The following is a 15164-nucleotide window of genomic DNA, read 5'->3' on the forward strand; positions in this document are numbered from 1 at the left end:
TAGAAAACCACACTGAATTATACAGCCACTTGATAATTATTTTTTAGTACTGCTGCTAAAAATGCCCCATTAAAAGGCTATAAGTCACTGCAGAGTGCCGTCAGGCTACCACACACGGGGATTTTATGTCCAGCTGCATTTTATTTCCCAATTCTGGCAGGCCAGTCTTCAGACCAGAGGGTGAATATTTACATCTCTCTCTATGTTTCCATCTTCTGTGTGGTGGGAGCAGAGCACGGCACGGGGGCGGCTGGGCTGGCAGCTCCGCCGTGCTGCCCGGGGGCTGCGGGGTACCAGGTGGAGCATTGCGGGGGCACCCCGTGGGGGCACCCCACAATTTGCCTGGGGCAGTTTGGAAAGCTGCAGTGCCAAAGCCACAACATGGGTAGATGTGCCAGGCTTTGAAAGCGTGCCAGTCCGTGTGTTCAGAGGCAAACAGGAGGGAAAGGATATCCGCCTGATATTAATTATGACTTTTGAAGCTTTGCCTAATTACGTTGTCTCTCTTAAGACGACGACACAAATATTTATGAGTGGGACTTTTTATTCTCATTGTAATCAGTGACATAAATAGGTAACACCTTTATAAAGAGTTAATAAAAATGTGTCAACACAAGCTTGAGCACAAACTATCGAGCAGTGTGCAGTAAAACATTCCAGTGTTTATTGTATTAATTGAATATTCATGAGATGCCAATTTAAATTACAGTTCACAACTGTTGCTGTGTCTAATGAATAATTTAAACAAGTGTGGCCAAAGAGATTTCAACGCTGCATTAGCAAACTGCAAGGGATTAAGCAACAGAGAATTTATAATTAGCTTTGTATATCCTATAATAAATTCATTGGAAAGATGGTTTTAATTATCCCACATGTTAATTCAGTATTCAGTGCATTAATTTTCGATTGAAAAGTAACCCTTTCTTCCCAGATAATATATTTGTCTCTTCTTCGTCTTCGTCATCTCAGGAAGAGGAAGTTGAAGTGTGGAATAGCCTGATCTTTGCGAACCTTGTCCCTCATGACATCATTTGTATCTGCCCATCTTGGGTCTGCAGTAATTGCTTTTTTGTGTTTCCAGCTGGGGAAGCTGAGACAAGTGAGATCAAATCCCTTCCTACAAGTCGAGATCCCAGGATCCTGCTGTAGCTTCTCCCAAGACTATCTGCTATAGCGCATCCTCTTTGATACATGTATGGCTACTTGGGAAATATTGTCTATTCCTGGAAAACCAGTCTGCCAAAGTGATAAAAGTTTTTGGCAGTAATCTTCTGTAAGCAGCATTAAATTTTTGTTTAAAAAATGAAGATGCATGTAAATAACAGCCTAAACCCCAAAGTTCAAGCTGAGATGGCTGCATTTTTTTCTAGCAGAACAGGAATAGTTTTTTCTCTGGTTGGGATGTTTATGTAGTGCTTTTATGTAGTGGGAGATGGGCCCTTTTGCTTGCAGCGATGGAGGCTGCCCAGACCCCGCCACTTGCCCCTCTGTGGGACGAGGAGGGCAGCAGCCCTGTGCCACGGCAAGCACAGGGGCAGGGGGCTGCGCTGTCGGCACAGCTTTATCCTCTGCGGCTGCCAGGGATAGAAAGGGGGTGCTCTCAGCACCCGGGAGAGCTGAGGTCCTCATCGGCTGTGAGCCCCCTGTGGAGATGCTCAGCCCTTGAGAGGGGTGAATATTGTTTGTGATTTCCCCGCCACCCACTCCCCCTAACCTACCGCCGGTGCCGTGCCGTGTGGCTGTAAAGACCATTTGCGTGTACAGATGCAGCCATAGCTCTTGAAGAACCTGACTGCTTGTGCAGAAACTCACTGGACAGAAAAAAACCTGGGAAGTATTCCAGGGAACGCAAATCCTTACACCTACATGAAGCCGCCCATGCTCAGAGCTTGACTGGGAAACTCAGAAGGTGTCTTTCGGTGCACATCGGGGAGGAAAGCGCTTCCTTTCCAGGTGGTTTTGTTTAATTCCAGGTCAGCAGGTTAATGAGATCTCTGGGAAATGTGATTTGATCTGGAATGCAAATATTCGCTTGGCATGTGTCCTTGATGTCTGATCAGATGGAAATGCAAATGCGGCGCCAAGCATGGCACACCATCCCAAATGTTTTGGTGACACAATGTGTAAGACAAAATAGTGATCACTTTTTTAAGGAGCCTAATTGAAATGTTTTCTGTTGCTTTTGACTCCTGCCATATCTATCAAATCAACAGCTCGGCACTGAGGGTAGTGTGCCTGATACTGAGGTGGAAGCTCTTTTGGTCCCTTCGGAGCACCAAAAACCCAGAGCTGTCCCAGGAGCCGCGGCTCAGCAGAGGCACCGTCCAGGCTTCCCCTAAGACCTTAATTGCTGGTTTAGTGTCTCTGTCTTTTGGGTGACTGGATTATTTAGGTTGATAAATGGATAGCATCGCTGTAATGCAGTATGTTGTCGTTGACACTTATTGATTGAACCTCAAGACTCAATTGATCAAGCTCCCCAGTGCCAGCATGTAATCCCAGTGGAGGAGATCAAACCTTTAATGGGGTTATGCGTTACTTTTGGTTTTCCACTTGAGGTTATATGTTTTGGGAGGGAAGGAAGTGGTTTTGATGGCCTGAATCCCTGCTGTTACCTGGATTAAATAAAGACTGGCAGTGGGAACGCTTGTTATTGTGGCAGTCCAGTCTTGGGCAGACCCAAGCCTCATTTAACATGGCATATTTCAGCTTCAGGAACCGGTATTAGAAGGAAATAAATGAATCTCTGAGGTGTCTGTTATCCATCATGAGGAAATCCAAGAGGACAGAGGTGCTGCTGGACTGAATACTCTTTCACCAGCCCTCCTTAATACTGCTGCTAATCTAATAAACTGTATTGCACAATGCAGGCAGCGCAGCAGCTCAGGTTAATGTTGCTGCTGGAACCTAAGTAAGCACTTCCTAAAGTTGTATGGCTTTCATTCTGCATTTATGTAGGTTTTTGCATGTCTGTAATTTCTGTCAGAATAGCATCTGCGGTTATATTAGCTAGTTAAGAAATGGGAAGAATTTGTCGTTGTCGGGAGTCAGAACAGAAGTTAAGGCATCTGGCTCCTGTGGCAGGAGCTGGTGCTCCAGTTCCTCTTCTCTGTTCCCTCCTGCAATTAGTTTTGTACATACAGAGTCATTAGGGCTTTTTGCACCTATTTTACAAGTGTTCAGCATTTGCTATAATTAAAGACAAGGAGATAATAGACTGCGCCTTCTGTTAACAGTTTACCGATGCAGCAAGGTCATTGCATACCTTGCAGCTCTCAGAAGTTCCCCTCTGCAGAGGAGGTAAATACCATGATCATCATTTTGCTGGCAGGGAACTGGTGTGTGGGAGATTCGTTTCCCTTCTCAGATTGCTCTGGCAGAGCTGGGTCTTGAAACTCCAATAGTTTCCCATCAAATATTCGGCCACGGAACCATCCTTCTTCCCTGGATGCTTGTGTTCCTGGTAACAGGACACTCTTATGAAACACTTATTACAAACTAACACAATAATCCCAGCAATATCTGGCCGCAGGAGGATACCAGGGGTGGGGTGGGGGGTGGGGGGTGGGGGGGGTGTCTGTGTGGCAAAAAGGGGGCAGCTCATTGCAGATATGTGAAAGAAGTGATGTGGTTTGTGTGCAGATGTGGTATCAGCGCTGGGGAACCCAGAATTCCGGAACTGTAATGCTGCAGGAGTTTCTCATGGTGGTTGCAAAGTGGGTTGTTAAACTTTGCAATCAAAAGAAAGCTTTTAAAATTAATTCACAGTTTCATCCCACAGGGACAATTTTTCTATGTAGTCTTCTCATTTTCCTGTTGTGTTCTAAAATTGCTTCTCTTTTCCTTCTTCTTCTTCTTTAATGCTCCATGCAATAAAACTTGGAGGTCTGTCATTACTTTTGAGTCTATTGCTTTATGTGAATGCAATATCTAAAATGTCTGAGAAGAGCCAGGAGAGACATAAACCAAAGTGAACCGGACTGTGCAGAAAGGCTCAATAAGCTGCAAAAGAGCTCTCGGGGAGGGGCTGATAAATCCTGTGGGAGCTGACAGGTCCAGCCCGTGGGTGGGAGGGGGGCTGGATGGTGGAGTGTGTGCAGCGGCAGGTGAGCTGGTGTGGGCAGTTCAGCAGGAGCTGGAGGGGCTCTCGCCAATGTTAATCTTTATCCCCCAACAACCCTGAGAAGCAAAAACCAGAATTTATACAATCATCACGTAGTCTAGCATCTTCTCCACCAAAAGTGAAGCCTCTTGCGCCTCTGCCAGGCTGGGGACAGGCTGGGTTCCACATGCTCCACGGCTGTCACCAAGCGATGCTGAGCCGTGTAGCCAGGGGGTCCCCCAGGATGCTCTCAGCTCCGAGCAGGATTGGGGGGTGATCCTGCCTTGGCCCTCAGCTATCCTGAGCCCTATCAGGGGTTGCAAAGCAGCAGAGCTTGCAAAGGACAGCAGGTTCCATACGGCCTCGGCTGAGCCAGATGCAGTGCAGGAGCTCCCATCCTTCCTGCACGTGGGGCAGGGCTGAGCCAGCATCCCTCCAGCCTCCACCGGTGCCTCCACCGCGGTGCTGGCTGCTGGCTGTAGAAGGGCTTTCTCCATCCCTCATCTTTCTCCTCTTTTTCCATTTTTCTCATTTTTTCATTTCTGGGTTTTGGCATTGTCCCTTGTTGTGTAAGGAATGGAAGTGGAAGTCAAATCCATTGCACTTTGTGAGAAACTGAATTCTTGTTTTCTGGCTGGTCCTACTGCCCTGCTGGGCATGCAGGAGTGCCAAAGCACTTCTGGGAGCAGAGCCTGTGGAGGAGGACTTCTGTCCATCCCAGCAGTTCAAAATATTGTAAAAAGGAGACTGAGCTGTAACTCAAGACGTTAAACATATAATAATGTCAAGGATCTGGCAAACCCACCAGGAAAAGCAAAGTCCCCCAAGGAGTCTTTGTAGAGCTGGAGATGTGAAGTGAAAAACTTTCTGTCTCTAGCATTTTCCTGCTTTCCCTTTTATTTATCCCTAAGGTTATTTGCATGAAACCAGATCTCTGCTTCTCAAGAATCTATTTGTGTGTCTCAAATCCTGTCTTTGCCCTGTGGGACAGCTTTGCTGGGAGGTGCTGGTCAGCTGGAGTGCACGGCTTCGGAGCTGATCCACGCTCAGAGGGGACCTCAGAAGTGTGGCCAGGGACCACCTGTAGCACCACATAACATGGTCTCATCGCAGCCCTGGGAAGCCACAGCGAGTCCCACTATAGAGATACTTATTTCCATCAAAGGTTTTAACACTGGCTTCTGAATCCATCTCCCCACCAATATCTTTGAGATTAAAAAGTGAAAGCAAAGATGAAAGAAAACCTGATCTACAAACAGGTATGATGCTGAAGAAATTGATTTTCCCCTTGCTTGCCATGGGGATTGCTTTCGCTCACCCATAGACCCATATAATGCAACAGAAATACTCCCTGAGGCAGTCTGTCTGCTCCTGCATCCGCCTCAAGTGCCAAGATGAAAATCTGGAGTAGGGAATCATTCTGGGTGGGCTTCAAGGCCAGTGCAGACCCTTCCCTGCTCCCAGGACCATCTCAGACCCCTCAATCTCTACATCTACAGGTATTCCTCATCTGCCCCCTTTGCTTCTTTTCACCTGCATAGCTGCTTCTCGCTGGCTTTCCTCCTCTTGCCACCACACATGAAGGGGATGTGACAATTTTATTAAGTTTTTTACCCCCCATGGGTTGACGGAGGGCTCAAGGTCTGGTGCTATTTAATTACCTCCTAGTGTCCATTACAGGGGAATTCTGGCCCCAGCTTTTGGGACATGATGGTGTTATGCCTGGATGAGCAGCAGTTGCCTTCATCCAACAAATGGTTTTTACAAAACCACTGAATAATGTATTCAGAAAACATGCTGGAAATTAATGGAATAGATTATTTGCAAACATGTTCACTGAATTATCAGGCTTGTTCTTTATCCATAAAATAATGTACTTAAAAAAAATGGGGTTTATTGAATACGTTATTTAGAGATTGTTCTCCAGCTGAGAGCTGTGGAACACCGACGGAGCACACACGCAGCCCGGCTGCTTCCCAGTGGCTTCATCTGCTGCAGGCAGATGCACAATCCAGGACTTTGCTTGCATTTTGCTAGACCTTTTCTCATTCCTGACCCTGGGAGAGGGAGTTTGGAGAGGGTCACATGCTGGTCCTCCCCTGCTCCCCATGGGAATAGTCACAATGGTTGCTTGGCTTTGTGCATCGCCTTCTAAGACTTAGTACTGCTCCCGGTGAAGAGGACAAATACCTGTAAAAGAATCAGTGGAGGGGAATTAAGCTGTTTTGTGTAGCATTGTTGCATCGCCGTGCCTGGCTCTGGCAAGCAGTGAGGGATGGATGGTTTGGACTGGCTGCCTGGCATGTCCCCACAGCAGCACGTGGCCCTGCAGTGAAGGGAGCGGGATGGTGGGAACTCACCGTGGAGGAACCGTGTCTCACAGGAGGGGAGACATCCGAGCTCCTCGTGCCCGGGAGCAGTCCTGCCACCCATCTTGTGCAGTCTGTGTAGTAACTGGAGTAGCCCAAGAGAGAGTGCAGCAGCCACTGCAGCAGGACTCGCAGCTGGCTGGCACTGCCCGGGTGTGGGACTTACTGGATTTGGACCCTCGTGGACATCCCTGTATATGAGTCCACAACAATGCTTCTATTGGCAGATGACCATGGCGGGGGGTTGTATCAGGAAAATAACAAGCTTCAGTTCATGCCGTACCTAGTTGGTGTGTTCCTTTTGGCCGTGCCCTTTCAGCACCGGGAGCGATGAGATTATTAATGAGAAATATTTCCCGCTTGCCCAGCGCAGCCTGTATCCTGTTGTACACCGCCGTTTTCACCCAGGAGTTACAGTGCTTTATCTTTGTGATGAAGTGTTAATTGTGTTTGGGGGATTCTTTCCCCGGTAATAGCAGGATATCGTAGCACAAGATCACAGCCTGTCCCGGTGCAGAACTCGGCCTGTCAGGCAGGTGCTTTCCAAAACCAGCCTTCGGTCCTGCCTTCCCTGCCCACCAGGCGCCAGCGGCTGCAAGCTGCCGGGAACTTCTCTCTGGAAAACAGGCAGAGGTGGTCGAGGCTGGAAAAGACATGGAGCAATTTATGTACTAACAAAAGTAGATTTAAAAAAAAAAAAAAAAGCAACAAAAAACCACGGGCGAGGAGACAGATAAACACAACTGAGCTGGGAGAAGCCCTGGGAGCCTTGTCTGGGGTCAGCTGTACGGCTATACTGTTTCATGTTCAAAAACATCGCATTCAAAACTGCCAATATTAATTAGAAAGGTCAGGATTTCAGATTATGTAGCATTTAAAGCAGACTGTAAAACTTTCTTTTCTCATATATGTCTGCTCAAATCCTCTTTAAGTCATCAGGCTGAGCTAGCTTGTCTGCACATGGCTAGAAATAACTGACTGAGGAGCTCTCGCTGCTGCTAATGCTGGTATTTAGTAATTCTTGGAATATTGGGGAAGCTCTGGAGGACTAGAAAAGAGCTAACGTGCAAATATTTAAAAAGGGAAACAGAACAGCCTAGGTAATTATAGACCTGTCAGTCTGTCATCAATCCTCAGCAAAATAATGGAGTGGCAGATCCAGCCCTCAATTAATACAGAATTAAGGGAAGGTAATATAATTAATGCCAATCAACATGGGCTGATGGAAAACAAATCTTGTCAAACTAACTTGATATCTTTTTTGATGAGATTACAGGTTTGGGTGATAAAGGTAACAGTGTTAACATAATATACTTAGACATCTACGAGACATTTGACTTGGAAGCACAAAGTGTATTGAGAAAGTTGAACAATACAAAATCAATGTTACAAAGTTTGGTGGATAGGTTGTCATCTGTTTTCCCAGAGTTTGTCATATTTTTGCCAAAGAAGGCATGAAGTAATTGCCAGTGACGTTTGTAGATGATGCAGTGAGCAGGCAAGCGGCGGAAGATAGAGATGCAGAAGTTTTAGCATGGACTGGTAAACTGGTCACCAGTAATGAATGTGTGTTTGGAGAACCAATATTGTCCCACCAGGAGCAAAAACAGTCTTTCAAGGTGAGGACTCTTCTCCTCAGAGATGGTGGCTCTGGAAAAGAGATGTGAGATGTGGGCAACAGCTGTGCTTCGGGGTGGGTGCTGGCTGATGGAGGAGTCCAAGAAGCATCCATAGCAATGAGCGAGGTGGGAAACCTGGGGAGAGTGCAGAGGACCGCTCTGCATCTTTGGCCACAGGTGGGAGGGGTTTGGTTATGATCTGCAAGTGCTTTGGTGAAGGACAGCCTGGTGAGAGCCCTCCAGCCTGGCAAGCAATGGGATGCGGAGCCCAGCAGCTGGCAGCACGGGCTGGCCGTGCGGCTGCACGTCAGGCTTGCTCCGGGGGTCACCCGCTGGGCCATTTAGCATTGAGTCGGTCCTTGTGGGCAGCTTTTGAACCGCACCTGGCAGGGAGGGTTTGGGGCAGCAGGCAGCACCTGCCCTCCGCTGCCTCCTCCTTGCAGCCCCCCCTTCCCTGTCGCCTCCAGCTGTGGATCTGTGTCATGCCTCGCAGGGATGCGATAGATCCCCTGCGCCACATCCACTGGGAAAAAAGCAACAAGGGTCGCAAAACTGAGAACTTGGGAAAGCTGTGCCTTCAAATCTGCCCTAGGGCATGTCTGTGTCTCAGAAATACTCTTTTTAAATCATGAATGTGGATTCTTTCTCTTTGCTGCCTGGCTCTGAATTCAGAGATGCTCCTTCGGATCATGTTTGCAAACCTGAGTCTGTAAAAGTTTTTTTTCACTGTGTCAGATGAAGAAAAACTGCAATTTCAATGTAATTCCAAAAAACTGCCATGTGCCCAAGCCCCCAAAGCCATCACCACCAGTCCCCCTGGGCTCCGGTGCTCCAGCTGCTGGGCCAGCAGAGCCACCCCCTGGCAGCTCGGTGGGGGTTACACAGCCCCGGGAGCTGGCAGGGGGTGCCTGGCCCCTCTGGGGATGGAGGGCCGGGGAGGGAGGCTTGTCCCGGGGAGTTGCAACCATGGCCGGGAGCCCCACTGCATATAGAAAGCCTCTGCCATATGATAAATGCCGCCTGCCCCTACAAAAATGAATGGCTTCCTTTTTAAATCCTTTCCTACTGTTCCCCTCGTATTTGTAATAGGATGATCGGTGGAACCAAAGATGTGGCTGTTACTTTAAAGGATAAATTAGTTTGACTCTTAACTCAATAATTAAAACTGTTATGGCTATGAGCCTGCAGGGATAATGTACTATTATTATAGTCATTTGTTTCAATTAAATGCTTACTGATTTTACAATAGCAGCTGGGCACCTGTGTGAGATAGCTATTACTCTGAACAAGACATCTCAAATTCCAGCAGAAATTTGTCACTGCACTAAAGCATTTTACATAGACCATGAAAGTTTATTAGGAGCAGTTACAAATCGGGAGGAGGAGGGGTGGTAATTGGGGATATATTTTCTTATCAGCTTCTCTCTCTCCTGCTCTCTCTCTCTTTTTTGAGTAAATCATCTTTAAGCATTTCAGCTATGGTGATGCGTTTACATTTAAACTTCAATACAGAAAAAGCCTGCTGGGAAAACTTTGCTTCAGAGCTGTTCAGCAGATAATTTCTCTCCCTGGATGATTGTGATTGTAATGGCTTGTTCTCAGGAACAAACCTAAGGAGAGGTAAGCTGTGCCACCGCCGAGCCTTGTGGCCATCCCTGGGATAGCTGCTCCTTTCACCTGGGGAGGAACACCCCGGCTGGGGAAGGCTCCAGCAGCTCTGCTCAGCCCACCGGTGTGATCTCACCCTGGGAAGAGTGATATTCATAGGATCTTAGAATGGTTTGGGTTGGAAGGGACCTGTAAAGGTCATCTAGTCCGACACCTTGCCATGGGCAGTGACATCTTCAAGGTTGCTCAGAGCCCTGTCCAATCTGCCCTTGAAAGTTTCCAGCGATGGGACACTGACCACCTCCATGGGCAGCCTGTGCCGGTGTTTCACCACCCTCGTTGTAAAAAATTTCTTCTTTATATCTAGTCTAAATCTACCCTCTTTTAGTTTAAAACCATTACCCCTTGTCCTGTCCTGACAAACCCTATCAAAAAGTCTGTCCCCATCTTAAGTATCGAAAGGCTGCAATAAGGTGTCCCCAGAGCCTTCTCTTCTCCAGGCTGAACAACCTCAGTTCCTCCAGCCTGTCTTCATAGCAGGCTCTGATGAACTCTGATGAATTTTGTGGCCTCCTCTGGACCCACTCCAACAGCTCCATGTCTTTCCTGTGCTGAGGACCTCATGGTCCTGGACAGCAGTGCTTCAGGGAGGGGTCTCACAGGAGCAGAGTGGGAGCACCCCCTCCCTCGACCTGCTGGCCACGCTGCTTTGGATGCAGCCCCAGGTACGGTTGGCTTTCTGGGCTCAGAGTGCACGCTGCCAGGTCGTGTCCACCTGTTCATCCACCAGTACCCCAAGTCCTTCTCTGCAGGGAAGCCCGTTGGGAAGCCTGCCGGTCCCCACATACTGGTCTCCCCAGGACATGGAGCGATGCCCTTGGGCCGGGGCTGTGCCATCGCCCTGCTTCCGCTGGTCTTGGCCATCATCTTTTGCCCATCCCGCTCTACAGGGCTCTGCTTTAGCTCGGGGGGCTGCGGTGTAGCTGGGGTCAGCCAACACCGTACAGCAGGCTCCTACCAAATTCCTTCCTTTCCTGCTGGGTAACATCTGCAAGGTGCTTCGGCACAGATCCCACCTGGGATCGCAGCCCAGCCAGTGGCCAGCGGGGCTGGAGCAGCTTGGAGCATCACTGCTCCGTGTTTGCAGCGAGGGCAAAGCACGCCATGGGGGAATAACGCAGAACCTCAGAATTTGTGCTCTGCCACCAAAACATGGCAGTATCTTCGAGGTGTGGCTGAGACCAAGGAAAGTGGGAGGAGGAGGAGAAAAATCCCATGCAAAGTGGAGGCAGAAGGTGATTACAGGGGTGGGACCTGCCCCAAGGCTTCAGTTAGGGACTAGGATTTTACAGGAGAGGACATCGGGCAACAGCAACCGTCCCTCCCTGAGCCTGGAACCTGAGCCCTGGGTCTGCTGGCTAGTGCTGGAGCCCTTATTGCTGGAAAGATCTGCCTTTTACATAGGAATTTCAGGGGCAGTTAAGTTGAAGCTCAGCTTGACACGTTTCAAACATTATCTTTGCTAGCAGAGCACCCAGGTCCCCAACCAAGCTCTTCCTGGTGGCATTTTGTCACTTGTGCTGGATTACCCTTCTCCCCAGAAACAAGGAGAGCAGAGCATGTGCTGTTTGTCAGCCTATTTTTCTCTCCTTCTTAGGATTAGCTGGAGCGTTTATAGGCCTGATATGCATATTCATTAAAGAAATTGAAATATTGTGGAAAAAGAGAAGCTGTCTTTGAGTTAGCACAGCCTTTGGGAATCTGCTAAGTAAGATGCACTTAATTACTTTAGCTATGACTACATCACATTTCACTCGTGTTTCCTCTGAGATGCAAAACATCTTTTCAGTAGAGGCTGCAAACACATCCTGAGCCTTTTGCAGCACCTCGCGATGAACTTGTTGCACTGAATGCCGGGGATGGAGACAGGATTTGGCCCGGCTCTCATAGCTGCTCCTGGTGACAGAGCTAATCACATTTGCAGGGTGGTTATTTAATTACACGTGTGCTTCCATCAGGCTCTGCGAGGATGCTGAATTCTTTGTGGAGAGGAAAAGCAGGGGTGCAGCCCCAGGGAGCTCCTGGCTGGGGTTGCATCCCACGGGACCAGTGTGCCATGGGAGAAGAGGTTGTTTGCTTTTGCAGGGGCAACGTCACATTCGTTACCTTCTTTCACTTTGGTTTGCCATCATCGCAATTTCATTCATCATTTACTTGCCTAATTAAACCATTTGCTGCAAGGGAGCATCTCTGAATCCTGCTCCTGGGTATCTCTTTCCTTCAGTCTTTCTTGGGGGGGAGATTATCTGCTTCAAGTGCACGACTCAGGCCCCTGAAATAGCTCAGTGCCTGCTGGGTCTCACGGCGTTCAGCAGGACTAGCCCTTTCCCCAGCCTGAGCGAAGGCCATCATCACCCGAAAGCCCACAGAGACACCCTGGGGCTGCACACAAGCCGCTCGCCTCTATTTTCACCCCAAACATTTGACATCTGGAGAACACAAATGGCTTTTCCACCACTCACCCTCTCCGATCCTGAGGGCATTGGGAGCTGTGGGCAGGGGCTGTGAGGAGGTGGCAGCCTGGTGTGTTGCTTCCAAAACTGCCTATTTAAAAAAAAAAAAAAAAAAAAAAAAAAGTGGAGAGAAATGTAGTGAGTGGCGCATGGCAGGTCCAGGTCCTGCCCCCCCGGACAGCAGTCAGCAGGGTTGCATGTGTGGAGCGTGGTAGTTCATGTCCTTCTGCAAAACCTCCTGGCTGGGGGGAGAAGGGGATGGAGATGTAGGAAAGGGGGTGGTGGGGGTGTCAGGACCAGCAATATTCAGTAAAGCTCTTCAGTGAAACCACCAGCTTTTAATGATGTAAAGAAACAGGCAGCTGCCTGGGAGGAGGCCTCTGGGCTGAGATATCCTGGGGGGGGGAACGTCCCAGGAAAAATGCAGTGTCTCAACTTTTTAAGAGAGGGCTGTGGTTGGGTTGTTGTCAGCAGGAGGCTTCTGCATGGATGCTCTGAGCCAGGGCTCAAGTTTCTGTTTTTTCCTACAAATTTTCATAAGCATTTGCAGCATGTGTCCCATATCCATAATTGCACTCTGGACTTGTTCTGCTCTGATGCATAAGTAACATGCACTGTAAAGAAAAAGTGTGTGATTACATATTTAATGGATAAACGGAGCCGTTGTGGTCTATTGGCCACATAATAAAAGTTTCAAAAAAATTGTCTTAATACAGTATTTACCCAAGAAACTGCTATGGCTGCAAATGTGAACGAGCTATTTTAAATTTTAAAAATTTTTAAGACACGTTTCATAGCCTTCCCCATTTCTAAAACACCCATCTTCTAAACTTTTTCTTCATTTAAATTTAAAATCAGGACAATAAATTATTCTTTTCCTTAGCAGCTGGCAGATCTTCTCCAGCATGAAAGGTCTGGATTAAAACTGACAAAATCCAAGACAAATGTACCTTTTTCAGTGTAATTCAGGAAGGAGCCTGCCGCTCGTGTGGCGGATGGGTGCTAGCCAGTCTCCCTGCCTCGCGGGCTCCCGTTGCTGCCTGTCTCACCCCTGGCTATTCCCGTGGCATTTGCAAATTCAATTGCAAATGCAAAAATTGCCTCCCTGATGCCTCCTGGGCTGCTGCAGCCTGCCCGCTGGCCATCCCCACTACCCTCGTGGCTGCAGCGTGCCTGTCCTCGATGCCTGTCTGGGCAGGGTTTCCCACGGCAAGGAGCAGCCAGACCCCTGCAATAAGGCAGGCTTTAAGGGCACATAAAACTTGCCATAGTTCAAGCACAGTGAGATTCCCCAGCTCCGCAACGGAGCAAAGCCAGCCCTGCTGCCTCTGTAAGCTGGTGTTCCCCTGCAAGCACCAACGCTGAGGAGAGCAATTCAGCACGGCCCCGAAGTCAGCCTTGGTCAGCCCCCCCCGTGCTGTTGAAACACAAGACATTATTTTCTTCCTGCTCGTTAAATCCCTGCACTTCATAATTAACAAGAAACAGGACAGATCTAGGAAAATCTGTTCCCCTGGCACACACTCCTGTACCGATGGAGAATCCGAAAGAGAGCAGAACGTGCTGTCAGGTGCTGGGTAAAGCTGCTGGTTCCTGACCTGCAGCAGTAAATCTGGCTTTGCGTTTGGATTTATTTCCTCCGAATCCTACCGAGCCCTTGCAGGTCTTCCCTGGGTTTCTTTCCGTATGTGCTAATGGGGTTGGCAAGGCTCCCCTGGTAATGAGAGACTGCACCTCAGCGGGCTTATCGGAAATGAAGATTGTTAATAAATAAAGCCAGGGTCTTTAAACTCGTGTTAACATTAATCAGATTAATATAAAAGGGGAAAAGTCTAGAAAACGTTTCAGGCAGGGTTTGCTCTCCCTCCCACTGGCTTGCTCCGCGGCAGGATGAGGCTGTGCGGCAGCTTGGCTCTGCCCGCGGGGCTGCGCTGGGGCTGAGCATGCTGCTGGGGGTGGCCGGGCAGGGGTGGATCCTGCGGTGAAGATGGGGTTTTCAGGGAAAATGGGACAAACTGGAAATGGGGTCTTGGCGCAGCAGGCAGCAGGGCAGCCGCAAAGCCTTCGATGCACCCGCAGCATGGCTGGGTTTGTCCCCATCTCATCTCACCTTCCCTCCTTGGCCAGGACAGGGGCTTGTTGCTGCTCCCACCTGACCCAACCACCTGAACTTTGGTTTATGCCATGCCATGAGGGGATATGTGCTCCACGAGATATTTTTTTTTATTTTGTCTAATGTAGCATTTGACATTTCTTATTAGCCATATGTATGTATGTGTGTGTTCAATTTTCCTTTCAAATCTTTCAAAAGCATCGGGCTGAGCAGCCTCAGGAGGCAGTGCCTGTGCCGTGTCCGTGCGTCCCTGCAGCCGCCTGTGGGTGCCCTCGGTCCCCTCAGATGTCCCCTCGCTCTCGTGTTATGAGAACAGATAAATAGGAAACTTCATTTCTGGGGACACCTCTATCACGCAGCCTTCTTCCCCATCTCTTACCTACACACATGCACACACATACATCGCTTCTGGTTCCTTCTCTCACTGGGAAATTTTAACAGACAGCCCATAGTTTACTTTGCCCTTGTCTGGATTTTTTTTCCCCCCTGCTACATTCATTTCGAGTGGGATGGGAACTGATCGCAATATTTCATATTGGAAGAGTCATCTCCAGGAGGAGCTGTAAGGAGGTGGTGGCCACCTGCAGAGCTTTCCCCCATGTGCTGGAGTCTGTCTCGGGGCTTCTGGGGCTTGGGGGCATGCAAACTGTGCCTTGATGATAGTGTCACAGGTTTGGGCAGACCATCGTGGTGGGAGCGGGGACCTGGGGCTTCCACTGACTGATTTTGTGCTTACTGCTTCTAGGTTTAACGCTGTAGCACTAGTGACCCGACAGCCGTACCGAGGATGAGTAGGGTTGGTTGTGGAACCTTGAAAAGCTCAGACAAGCAGATATTTTT

General features: G+C 48.8%; 1 protein-coding gene across 3 annotated transcripts in view; it reads left to right on the forward strand.

The window, feature by feature from the left end:
- TOX2 (TOX high mobility group box family member 2) overlaps window positions 1–15164 on the forward strand; it is a 150584-nt gene that overhangs the window by 108288 nt on the left and 27132 nt on the right. The window lies entirely within an intron of this gene.

The sequence above is a fragment of the Falco naumanni genome, chromosome 10 (assembly GCF_017639655.2).
Source record: "Falco naumanni isolate bFalNau1 chromosome 10, bFalNau1.pat, whole genome shotgun sequence".
NCBI lineage: Eukaryota > Metazoa > Chordata > Aves > Falconiformes > Falconidae > Falco > Falco naumanni.